Source organism: Ostrinia nubilalis, chromosome 20, assembly GCF_963855985.1.
Source record: "Ostrinia nubilalis chromosome 20, ilOstNubi1.1, whole genome shotgun sequence".
NCBI classification, from domain to species: Eukaryota; Metazoa; Arthropoda; class Insecta; order Lepidoptera; family Crambidae; genus Ostrinia; species Ostrinia nubilalis.
In genome coordinates, this window is record NC_087107.1 from 10,548,318 (window position 1) to 10,561,132 (window position 12,815).

Here is a 12,815-nt window from a genome sequence, read left to right on the forward strand (position 1 = left end):
GGGCGGAAAGCTACTTATTAATAAATAAAACAACTGAGAAGATTTATGAAACCTGAGGGAAGACGTGAGCGTAATCCTATTCCATTTTCACTCAGCACAAAGTTTAATAAGCACCGTATATGGAAAATTTTCATGAAAGATATTCTTGTTTAGATAGCTCATCAGACATTTTTGTTGTAAAATAGCCTGTATTACAACGAAATAAGACGCTACTATGTTTAGCTTGTACTGTCGTCCGCATATTAAAATATGCAATGTGGCGTATAAAACAATTATAAGTTGGTTCGCTCACTCGATTGGAAAGTGGAAAGTAATTGAAATTTCTGAGCTAAATTAAAAGATACGAAGAAGTTGTGCCTTGAAATTATTTTTCTATGAATTGAAATCATTTTCTATAATTCCATAATTATATCATCTACCTAAAAGCAACTCTCAGTCTGTCTATTAATTATACATAGATGCTACACCTACACCACTTAACCAATTTCGATTAATTTTGATATGGGGATTAATAATAATAGAGAGAGAAGCCATTAAATCTTAAGCCGCCATCAGGTTAGCATACAAAGATTTTATTTGCAATAGTAAAACATTCAGCAATCATTATTTCGCAAATAATCTTGATAGTGTTCAGTACATTTATGTACCTACTCAAGATGTCCACTAAGTACATAGTTTTACTAAAAAGTATATTAAAAACCTTCCTAGACCATGCAAGTCACTAAACCTGCTTCTAAAAAGTATATTATGAATAGTTATTTAGTTTAAAATACCAGCTACTTATTTTTCCATAATTTTCTCTCTCTCGAACTCGTTACGGTCCCTTTCTATTCCCAAAGGATCCCAAATATCGCAATTCTCGATGTCATCCCCTTTTTGTGATGCGGCTGTCACATACTGGGACACACTTAATCATTCTTTGGTAAGTTATTATGAGGCATCGGGAGTATTAGGGGAAAGTAGTACGAGTTGATCCCCTGGGGTAAGATGATCTTTCGCGATTGTGCTGAAACCACTAACGTCATTTAGTTTCTTTCACTGGTAAAACATAGCTCTGGACACATCCCCGCCTCAGTCAAATCGTAATGGTGGCGTGAGTGATACATCGAATTTGACGAGAAAAAATAAAAATTGTGTACTTCTGATCTAAAATAGGCATGACTTTGAGCTTATGTTACTTTTATTCAAACAATGTTAAATGTAATTACTGTTGTCGTTAGGCTTTCTATTATGTTTAATTTTAATATTTTGGCCATAAAAACGTAGCCGCGTACTTGTAGATTATTTTAGCAAATATTTAACAAAAAGTGGGACTTGGGTCAAGATGATCCCTTCCTATATGTACGAGATGATCCCTGGGAATTAAAATAAAAAAGTCAATGTAGTAGGTAAAGGGAAGTGAAATAAAAGAAAGAGAACTTCATATAACTCTCAAAGTCTGAAGGAGATGATACTGAGTGGCTGTACTGAACAGAAAAGTTTTCAAGCGATACCAAGGGTGAAGGATGGATAAAATGTTATGCATGTGGAAAATGGGGCCATAAAGCATGTGCTGGGGTAGAGGGTGATGAAGCAGGTGAATTTATTTGTGATATATTCAACACAGCTCCAGCCAAAAAGCGTTTCAATTATTTAATAGCTTTTTAGCAGGTACTAAGAAAGAATCAGTTATTTTCGTTTTTAAATTCGTAAATGTTTTTCTTTTCTAACTTTTTAACGATTTGTTCGCATAATTAGGTACTCCGAAAGGAATATAACCAGAAAAGAATAGATCATAGAACAGAATCATAGGGATCATCTTACCCCTACCTGGGGGATCATCTTACCCACAGGGGTGTACAAGATGATCACTTTGTAAGGTTTTGCAAAAAATGAAATATTTTAATGAAACCTTAATTAATTTCTGGTTTTGAGTATAAGGAAAGTTGGATAGATAAATATACTAGTAGTAATCGTCTTTATTTTTGGTTTACCTTGAAAAATATGTATTTTACAGCGATTCCCGCTTAAGGGGATCATCTCGTACTACTTTCCCCTACTTGAGAAAACATCTGTTAGTAGGTTTCTTATGAACTTCATTTCTCGAGCACAAAAAGATAATATTATTATAATAATCTATAGGTACTAATATTATAAATGCGAAAGTAACTCTGTCTGTCTGTCTTGCTTTCACGCCTAAACCACTGAACCGGTTTTGATGAAATTTGGCATAAAGATAGTCTGAGTCCCAGGAAAGGACATAGGATAGTTTTTTTCCCAGTTTTTGAAACAGGGACGCTCGCGATGAAGTTTATCTGTGACAGACAAAATACCACGCGGGCGAAGCCGCGGGCGGAAAGCTAGTAATATCATAAAGTAGCAAAAAAGCATAAGGCAATAGTGAACAGAACCAACAAAAGGAGACAAAAAGAAAAAGAAAGTAGGTAGGTATAAAGAAAGAAAAGTAGAGTACCTATTAAAATTTATAGATGTCCTACACTGAACCGTCGCAGCTACGACATTGTCAGGAGAGCGCTGCTATCAATACTGGATTATTAGTACCGATTATTGCCACGTTAGACAACCTTTTATGACATTTACAGGAGGACGCTCCTCGTACAGCGCCCCTAGCGAAAACTTTCAAGAACTTCAATAGTCCTTTTTTTTCAGCAGTCGCTAATGATGACGTTTGATGTAAACTCACACTAAGCCCTCAGTCAGTGTAAATGTTACGGTAAATGTGATAAATTGAAAATTATGAATAAACGCCGGTTATTATGAATAATTACCGACAGTCTAGGTAAAAGTGATAAATTAATCACATTTATCAGTGATTGTTTAATAATGTAACCTTAATACTAACAAATATCATAAAAGAGAACAGGCTCGTGTACAGCGCTCGTGTACAGCCACAAATTTTGAACGTTTTGATATCATATATAACTATAATTTGGCATAATGACTTTGGACTGTTTCTTGCGTAACATTACTTTGCCATAATGCCCATAACATATTGTTTTGATTTAAAGTGAAAAATAGGTTAAGGTGCGGCGGCGACTAAGTACTATAGTTTTATACACACATAAGGATCTCATAATAATCACTTTTACCAAATCATGAGGTCATTATTCATAATAACCGGCGATTATTCATAATTTTCACATTTCTTTCAAAACGGCTGTTTAACACCTAAACTACTGAACTCTCTAATAAGACACTAATTTTCAGCTCTAATTGCCAATAAGTTGATTTATTACATTACACGTGTCACGTATTAGGAGAGTGAGGTGACTTTGACAATTTCTCAAAGTTGACTGAAATTGACCCTAACTTTTTATGTCCCTTGTGATTCGAATAAATGTATCTTTGATTGCGAACTAAACCAATCTTTAGATAAGTGAGACACTTAAATCCCTCGACAATATGGTACTTTGACAATTTTGATGATATAAAATGTTCAAAACTATAGGGATTTAAACGATACTGAGTTATTTAGTGCTGATAAAATATTAACTGGATAAATGCTTGCTGAATGTCAACTGCTTCATTTTTAGTTAAATTTACGTAATTTAGCTATGTATAAAAAATAGATCTCATCTCAATCACAGTATGTACCTATCAGTAAAATGTGATTTGATCAATTACTATAAACCTTACCATTTTCAGGGCAGTTAAAGTTTACATAATATGTACATTAAAAATTTATATGTTGTCCACGATCGCAATTTAATAAAATAATATCAATCGGACTATTTTTAATTATATTAAATAACCATACTATACAAACAGCAATATACCCGTTAGGTACAGTCAGTGTCAAATATTTGGTGACACCCAAAGTGGCCAAAAAGTTCATAACACAACCTTATTCCAATTGTAACAAAGACGTGTTGCGAACTTTTTGGCTACTTTGGGTGTCACGCACTATTTGACGCTGAGTGTTCACAAATGTGAATAATATAATACAAGTGCGAATCACCCTCCAGTTAATCATGTAACATCCAATTTGCAATATTAGATACGTTATTTATGTTGAATGCTCTTTGAAATAACAAACCGTCTGTTTATGCTTGATGAAAGCTGATTTGTATTTATTCTGAAAATAAGCATGTATTCAGTAGGTATCTTGGCCCGAAGGTTAAGTTTCAAAGAATGTCTTATAGAATTAAATTGAGTTAGCTTTGTGTACTAGCTTATGTGGCATTAAAGAACAAATGAATAATAAGAGACAAATACGAAACTTGTTAAAAAATCTACATTGCAAGTCATGAGTAATTGCTTCTTACCTTAGATTAAAATACGGCATGCGCCTAAGTTGCCATGGAAAAACATAACCCTCCTTCTGGCGCAGTCGGATAAAAAGAACATGGCGAATGTCAGTGTCAGTGAGTGGAATTTTATGTTTCCTCCTACTTTATTTTAATGAAAAGTGATGCGTTGTACTTTATTTAGTTCCTGAATGTTTGTAAGATAAACTTATGTATAAAATAGAAGAAACGTTTATTGCGTAGTCAGACCGATTTTGACCTGTGTCAAAAATGATGTCCTAGGACATAATTTGAGCGTGACACTTCTGAGACGTTTATGCGCCGTATCTTCCGTTTTCGTTTTAACCAAGGTGTTTGTGCGTTTAAAAGACGCTAAATATCGTAGCAGACTTATCAACTCGGAAAGGTATCAACACATCATAGCCTTTCGCGTGCTGGCATCGCCTTTCGCGCGCTATCAATCGCGAGGCGAGTCGTTTACGTTACAGTGCGGATAAATGTGCGTTACAGTATGGAATTCTATACAAAGAATACTGACCGCCTCGAGTTGATACGGTTACGATCCCTGTCTAGGTTGATAAGTGTGCTATGTCCTTTATGCGTCGTATCTTCCGTTTCCGTTTAAGCTAAGGTGTTTGCGCGTTTAAAAGACGCTAAATTTAAATTAAAATGAAAAACACAACTTAACTCTAACGCCGATGTTAAGAGCCTGTTAAGTCTGCTGCCCTTGTTAATTATCCTTCGGGAATAATGTAATTAAACAGGACTGAAGGTATTTAAAGTATTTTACCTTGATTCAAACGTTTTTCGCAGAATTTTCCCAGGTTTGTTTTGAAATAAACCTATGGTAATATTGTGATTTTAATGAAATCAAGTTTGTTTATCTTGTAATCGTAAACAAAATAAGAACATGTTTTTCTAATGTTATGTTACAATAAAATGTAAATAAAATACATTTGGTCAGAAATATATGGCTTTTTGACGAACCAATACAGTAAATATTGAATGCTCTACGTCACACACTTATTATGACTGAAACAGAAAGCATATAATCAATGGCGATTCGTAGGAATCTATACTAATATTATAAATGCGAAAGTAACTCTGTCCGTCTGTTTGTCTGACTGTCTTGCTTTCACGCCTAAACCACTGAACAGATTTTGATGAAATTTGGCAAAGAGATCGCGGGAAAGGACATAGGATAGTTTTTATCCCGGTTTTTGAAACAGGGACGCGCGCGATAAAGTTTTTCTGTGACAGACAAAATTCCACGCGGGCGAAGCCGCGGGTGGAAAGCCAGTTATGTATAAGGAAGAAGACAATTTTCAAGACAACATCCATATAATTATAATACTTATACAAAAATTGTGTCTGTCTGTCTTTCTATCTATTATGCTCTCACGACTGAACAGCTGAGTCAATTTTGATGGATTTTGCTTCAGAGATTGATGGGACCTAGAAAAAGGATATCGCCGCAAAAATAAATCCTGAAAGCAGTTAAGGAATAAAGATTTGTATAAAAACCATCATTTTTCATGTCAGTATGAATAGCCGTAATAACTATGCTTTGGGTAATAAATGAAGTTTTTTTTTATTTAGAAATGCGCTGCAATAAAGCCTTTTTAACAATCTAGTTATAATATAAACTGTACATACATATAGGGTGGAAATCGTTCTAAACAGGGAGTTGTATTATAAAGTTTTCGTTTCAGAATAGGTTACATTTTTTTCGGGTTTTTACTTAAATTAAATCAAAATCGAAGCAAGGACGCCACGTGCCTAAAATGGTTAAATACCTACTACAAAATTCCAACTGAGACCTCGAAATGACTATCTAATTGGATAACTTCTGGAATACATCATGGAGCTACAACCGGATAGCTCTCAAGCTGAACATTCAGCTTCAGAATTAGGTTGACAGCTAGTTAACCCTTTATACGGCAGTGGGAATATAGTTCCCACCATATTTTGAACATTATTCCCTTGTTTTAAAGACCAAAAACAATGAATAATTTGAACTTATTATGCCCGATAAAGGCTTTGGAATTAAGTGATGTATGTATATTCGTGACACTCCTGATGTTCCGATATTATTTATATTTTATTCAATAAGTACACATACAGGTTACAGTTATTACTCGTATGTGTATGAAAACTACTTCCAATTTATGAAAGACTATAAAAAGGCAAATGATCATCATCAAGCTTCATGATGAGTACAATTATTGCATACTTCGAATTTCTCGAGTTTAAACAGCTTAATGATGGTTTTTACCATTTAGTACCCTGGCAGAGTACGAAGAGAAATAATTTAACATTATCCTTAACACAGTTTGTAAAGAAATCACTTCGTTAAAAGAATTCACGTTCAAAGGAATTTAATTTTCTTTTTCTTTTTTACACTAGCTCACGATTTAGATATAAAATTACTGTTATTAGGTTTACAAAGCAACTACTCGTGCATTTTATTCTACTTTCTGTTTTATTTATTTATTTTATTACACCTACTCGTAGATAAATTTCTGTGCTTCTGAACGATTACAGATGAAAATTGCTTACGTTTTGTAAAGAACCAAAAACTTTACGTTACCTAACTTTCAATTTGGCGAAAACATTGAAACTCGTTGTTAATTTATTCCGTGGAAAACTGTAGCAGTTGATTAAGCCGCAGTTAACTTCGAAGCCTTGTCTGAAGTCCTAGAGCTGTCGCGCTGGAAACTTGCATCTCTCTCTACTCTAAATGAATGAGTATGCGGATACAGTTGGATACAAATTGGCATTGGAAGAGACCAATCATGAACCAAAATAAAATGTTCGTATGCTAAGTGTAGACTGTCGTTGGCTCTAATTTGCATTGAAAGAAAAAAATCATCAACGTAAATCGTTTTTGGAAAAAGTTTTGGTCTTAATTTACTTGGGTATTTTAAAGGCCTTCCTTCCTTCGGCCTTCTTTGTTTCCTTTAATCATCATCATCATCAGGTCATTTACTTTTTATATTTGTTAGATTTTAGTTAGGGAAACAGCTTGCAGACTCTCAACCCCAGATTATAATAAGTTACCCTCAACGTCAAAATTAAGTATAGTTGAACGATTTTGAAACGTCAAATGGCCAGAGATTGGAAATAGTAACACGACATTGGTGTCCTGCAAATGACATTTCAGTGTTTTCCAATGAGGAAAAAATCGGAACCAGCGATCCGGTATTGACGGTGGCGCCCCCCTGTCAATGTCACGGTTGGGACGGTTCAGTGTAGTTCATCTGTAGGCTTTAGGCTTGCATTCATCCAGCCTAATGAACTGGGTGCTCATTATTTCCACCTAGGTAAAGTCATGTTATTTTTACCCGACTGCACCAGGAGGGTTATGTTTTTGGATAAAGCTTCAACCACACCAACGCGTGCAGATCGCTATCGCCGGCGCGATCATAGGCCAATGACAGGTCGCGCGGTTTGTCATGGGTCGCGCCGTGATCGCGCCGCGGCGATGGCGATTTGCACGCGTTGGTGTGATCGAAGCATAACAATACAGTTTCTGTATACCTCGAAAGGAAAAAACGGGACCCTTATTCTTTCACGATTCACACTTGACCGGTTTTTCCCTAAACCCTGAATTGTCATCATTCACAGACTTGAAAAAGTTTTGAAAGCAATTTATTCATACGTGCCATTTCAAAATTACGGGGTTTAATCAATGTTCCCGAGCTTTCTAAAATTTGTAACTACCCTCTATTATAGTCTAATAGTCACATTTATCTCTCTTATCCTTACTAATCCTGGCTTAAACCTTCCCAATTATTATCCTGGAATTTATTTTTGGTTATACAGCTTAAAACTTTGCTTCTCGACTGCTGTTGAACAAGATTAAATAAGATTAAACTTGTATAGTTTCGTCAAAGGCTTTGTCGAGTAAATTGTGAAACGATAAACTTACGGTTCTTTGAACTCAGCATATGGTATTGCACTCGTTGTAAAAATGTATAGCTGTAATTATTCGGCTAAGATAGAACAAGACCTGAACATACTTACGAAGGTTGTTTTTACTTTCATTTTCTACTCATATAAATAGAAAGTATTTATTTGTCTGAAAACAGGTTAATCTAAATTTACTATTTCAAGATCTCCCGACTGGTAGGGGCTTGTATCGTGGACATCATTAGAGGAGGCCTATGTTTAGCAGTGGACGTCGTGTGGCTGAAAAGTAATGATGATAATAATTTAAATTATGTAATTTTAATTTTGAGTCTATCTATTGCTTGTATTAACAACTTACATGGTTATATTTTAACGTAAAAGTGCTTTTAAAAAGCCTATTTACAAAAATAAATGAGTTTTACATTCAACAACAACAACAGCCTTAGGTAGGTCAATTTTTTTAAGCTGTTTATTTAAAATTTAGTTTGAGAAGCGACTATTCGCAAAGAAATTTTAATAACGATTACATGATTATAAATAACTAACTACTACCTCGTATTTTAATACAACAAGAGACACTTTTTCTACTGAGAGTAATGTATACGAAAGTAACTCGTACTTATGTCTCAGGGACAATCAATCTTGTTACCAAAATAGACTCGACATCTTATTAGACAGTGTCAATAAACGCATCAAATGATGATATATTCAGGAGTTTTTGGACAAAAATATCCAGTTCCATATTATTGACAGCACTTAGGAGGAGAGAGCATCCTGTTACACCCTGTATTATAACCCCTATCACCCTACATATAATATGACTCGCTTAACCCTTATTTCCCTACTTTTATGCTTCTGTTCGACCTAATTTTTTGAAGACGAGAATGCTCAATTCTAATTATACCCATCTATCTACTTAGTTTTTGGCAATGACTTACGTTACCTTAAATAAGTTCTTAATTCTGTTTAGTTTTACTAAGTTACTATTATTTTCTTTTTTGTGATCACCGTCCATAACGCCCCCTGTTGCGCGCCTTCTGTTTCTGTGTTGGCTGGTAGCCTCAATATCATGGTCTCGGTCAAGAGGGCGCGCAATCCGCAATCTTCAGCGTGTTGGTTCCCGCTGAAAACCAGCTTCTCGACATGGCGCTTGTTATGTCGCGAATATAGCTGAGCGGACGCCTCTTCAGCATAGCTTGTAGTTTAATGTTATAAAAGTAGTATGTACTGTATTTTTATTTTATTTTCCTATGCTGAATAAAGTATTCTTATTTTTAAAGTTGTCATTTATATTTATAATATTTATGATGTCAAATTACGGGTGGAATTTTGATATTTTTTTACATAATACATAAAATATTAAATATTCACTTTAAGAAAATATCTAGAAACAAGAAAGTGACAGGTCGCATTGCAAAAAGTTATTGCACAATAGTCCCATTAATGAAACGGGATAAAGCATCCTCTTCTAGGCACATCAATCTGAACAGTAGATATGATATCTTGTGTAGTTGTAATATGTAGATACTACAACAAAAATATTATAGTCTGATGTTGAATGTACCTACTTCTCAAGCAAAGGATTCAAGAAAAAATATTCACATTCATCACAGTGGTTTGTTTCTAGGGTTTCTGCTCGAGCTTTCTCGAACTCGAGAAAACTCGAGAAATTTGGCTTCATTCGAGACGAGAAAAAAATTACCGGAGCTCGAGAATTCTCGAGTTTCGATTTTGAAGCTTTAATATTATTGAAAGCCTATTTTCTTAGACAAAAGTTAAGTTTTTAATTATTTAATAGGTCAACGTTGCTTTTAGACTGGCCTAGTCTTTCCTTTTTTAACTGATTTGATTTGCAAGTAATTATCTCTAAGTAGGATGTTCACCAACGAGTATGCTATATTTATTATGTATTTAATCTAACTGATTTAAAGACTGAAAAAATTGTTAACTAGACAGTTACCTTACCTAACAGACGTTAGGTTAGGTACTCGTGCCTCCTCGTAAAGTTAATTCAAGTCGTTATCTGTAAGAAACTTTAAAAAATATTTTGTTCATAAAAAAAACTATTTATCGTAATTTTGCTATTTGGACTTGTGTTCTTTAGAAAACAAGTGATTCAATTGTAGCTCCTATTGTTATTTATCCTTAAAGTGCACGCGACTTTATGACTTTTGTTATTATTATTAGTAAATATTATTTATGAAAGAAGATTTTATTTTTTGTTTATTTCCTTACCAAAATAAGTGGTACTAAATTCTAATATTGATTGTTGTGCATAAAAGTAGGTATATTAGATCAAAAAAACCTGTGTTTTTATTAAATTTCAACCGATTTAAGCAGTTTTCATTAAAAGACTCGAGACCCGAGAAAACTCGAGACTTTGGCCTCGAGAATTCTCGAAACTCGAGAAAAAAAATTGGTCGAGAAATCAGAAACCCTATTTGTTTCCCATAAAATAAAAACGTGTTAATAAAATCGTCCACGCCTTAATATCAAAAACAGCTTAACAGCTTTTATGATTCAAGGCCTAATCAATTAATTTTCCTTAAAACCGTTTACAAAGTTTTTTTCGGAAGGAGGCTCATAGTTGTTTTGATTTTGATATGCTTTTAGAGGTAAGAATTTGATGTTTGAATTTTTTAAATTATTACTAATAATAGGTGTTTTGTACTGAGGAAAATGAGACTCCTGATTGAAATCCTACATTTCTTTTTTATTAATATTTTAGTAAAAAAACAAATTTAGCGTACAAAACCGCTAACAAAGCTGGTCAAATAGGTACCTACCTTTAAAATTAAATTTTCCATTTTCTTTGTAATTTTATATTGTTTCGACATTAAGTATTATTCTTGTGTATAAACAAATCGATTGAATTAATATCTCCTGATAAACACTTCAAATTCATTGATACGAACTGATACACGTATTTTTTTAACAAGAGCGAATTTTGTTTGTAAATCTTCAATAAGAATAATATTTCAACTCATTCATGATTCTTTATCAATATATTTACTTAATCCCTGTATACTCAACAATGATAATAATTTTAAAATGTTTTGAAATTAAGGAAATATCAAGAATAAGTTATATTTAGTACTGCTATTTATAACTAAAGTAATTGATTATGAACCTAACCTTTAGCTTCATACAATATTAATCATACGATTAGCTAATATTAATATCTGTTTACCCCCTTATCAAAAGGAATTTTTTGCATACAACATGACAGCACGATGCGTAAGTAAATAATTAAAACTTGAAACAAAGGTGCCTCAATTATCGTAGAAAGTCGTCTAAAAATATTAAAGCTCACTTTGGGCAACTTTCGGCAGCCGGCAGCTTAAAAACAGCGATAACCCAAAACTTCTGTCAACGAAATCTTGTACTTACCAAATCATTTCAAATCCACAATCCACTTTAAACTTTAGCACACAGTTAAAAAGACACAATTCACCACAACAAACACGAGCACAAGTTTGTGATTTTCGCGAGTGGGGGAAAAACCGAGCGAGCGACCGCCTCCTACGACGCGCCAAGTAATACTGACTGATAGGTGTTGTGATACAAGATAACTCATACTATTTTCAATATCCGACGTTCCGATACTATAGATAAAGATTGGGGTTACTTTTGTTGGTAAATCAAAGGAATGAAATTCATAATACTGATCAATTTGGGTTTGAATTGAGCGCGTTGAGTTGTAGCGGCAGGCATTTCTTTTTGCTTAGGTACTCGTACCTAGGTAGGTGATTAAAAATCTTGCAACGTTGTTAACGATCTTAAATTATAATAACTTACCTTAGATTAAATAACATAGACGTTATTTCACTTATGTGAGGGCTGTTACATGGTGTTAGATTTAATAGTGCTATTTACATGGGCCATGTAACGAACATTAGGTGCTATAGGTAGTCTGAAATGGAGCTTAAAGGTGTTCCCTCGCTCATTAGTAACAATGTAGGATTCAAGCTTCGTCGTTAAGCTCAAATCGATTCTATTAGAACCGAGAAAGCTCATTTGAGGAAGCTTTGAGTACCTCTCGAATCTTTGAACTAAATTCTCGTTAATTGAATAAAATTAATATACAACATTAAATATCATAGAAATTAGAACTGGTTTAAAATCAATATAAAACTTATTGTTGCTGCCATAGGGCAGAAAAAGGCTTGAAAATGTTTTTCGTATTTGATAGCGAATATATCCGACGGACTACAGTTTTGGGCGGGCGGAATTTAGGCGGAATGCGTATTGATGCAATTCCCAAAAACTTATCTTGCTTCATCTAAATTGGTTGTTTCGCTATTTTTTTTAGGACGGCTTCACACATTGGCCCGAACGTTGGTTCCAACGGGTGGATATAGAAAATAGCTTGTTCCAACATTGGAGCCAATACTAGGTATGCGCCTTAGCGTCATCTTCTTTTATCAACAACCTCAGCCAAATGCCATTATAGATTGTAGAATTCGTTTATTGATTAATGAGTAATACACTTCGAACTGATTATCTGAGTAATATAGAAAATTTAATATCAAAATCAAAGATAGTGGCGCCAACTGTATTTTTTACAATCTTAATTGCATTTATGAATAGCATGATAGCATGATGTAGGTAAAACTGTTGATCAAATTAATTTCTTAGCTCATAAGACGTTTTTTG

The 12,815-nt window shown here is 34.0% G+C and overlaps 1 protein-coding gene across 1 annotated transcript in view; it reads right to left on the reverse strand.

Moving 5' to 3' along the window:
- Nucleotides 1-11,683, reverse strand: part of LOC135081620 (atrial natriuretic peptide receptor 1-like) — a 407,345-nt gene extending 395,662 nt beyond the window's left edge. The window contains exon 1 of the mRNA XM_063976371.1: nucleotides 11,550-11,683. The gene's annotated coding sequence lies outside the window, so the exon portion shown is untranslated. The remainder of the gene's footprint in view (nucleotides 1-11,549) is intronic.
- Nucleotides 11,684-12,815: the final 1,132 nt, after the last annotated feature.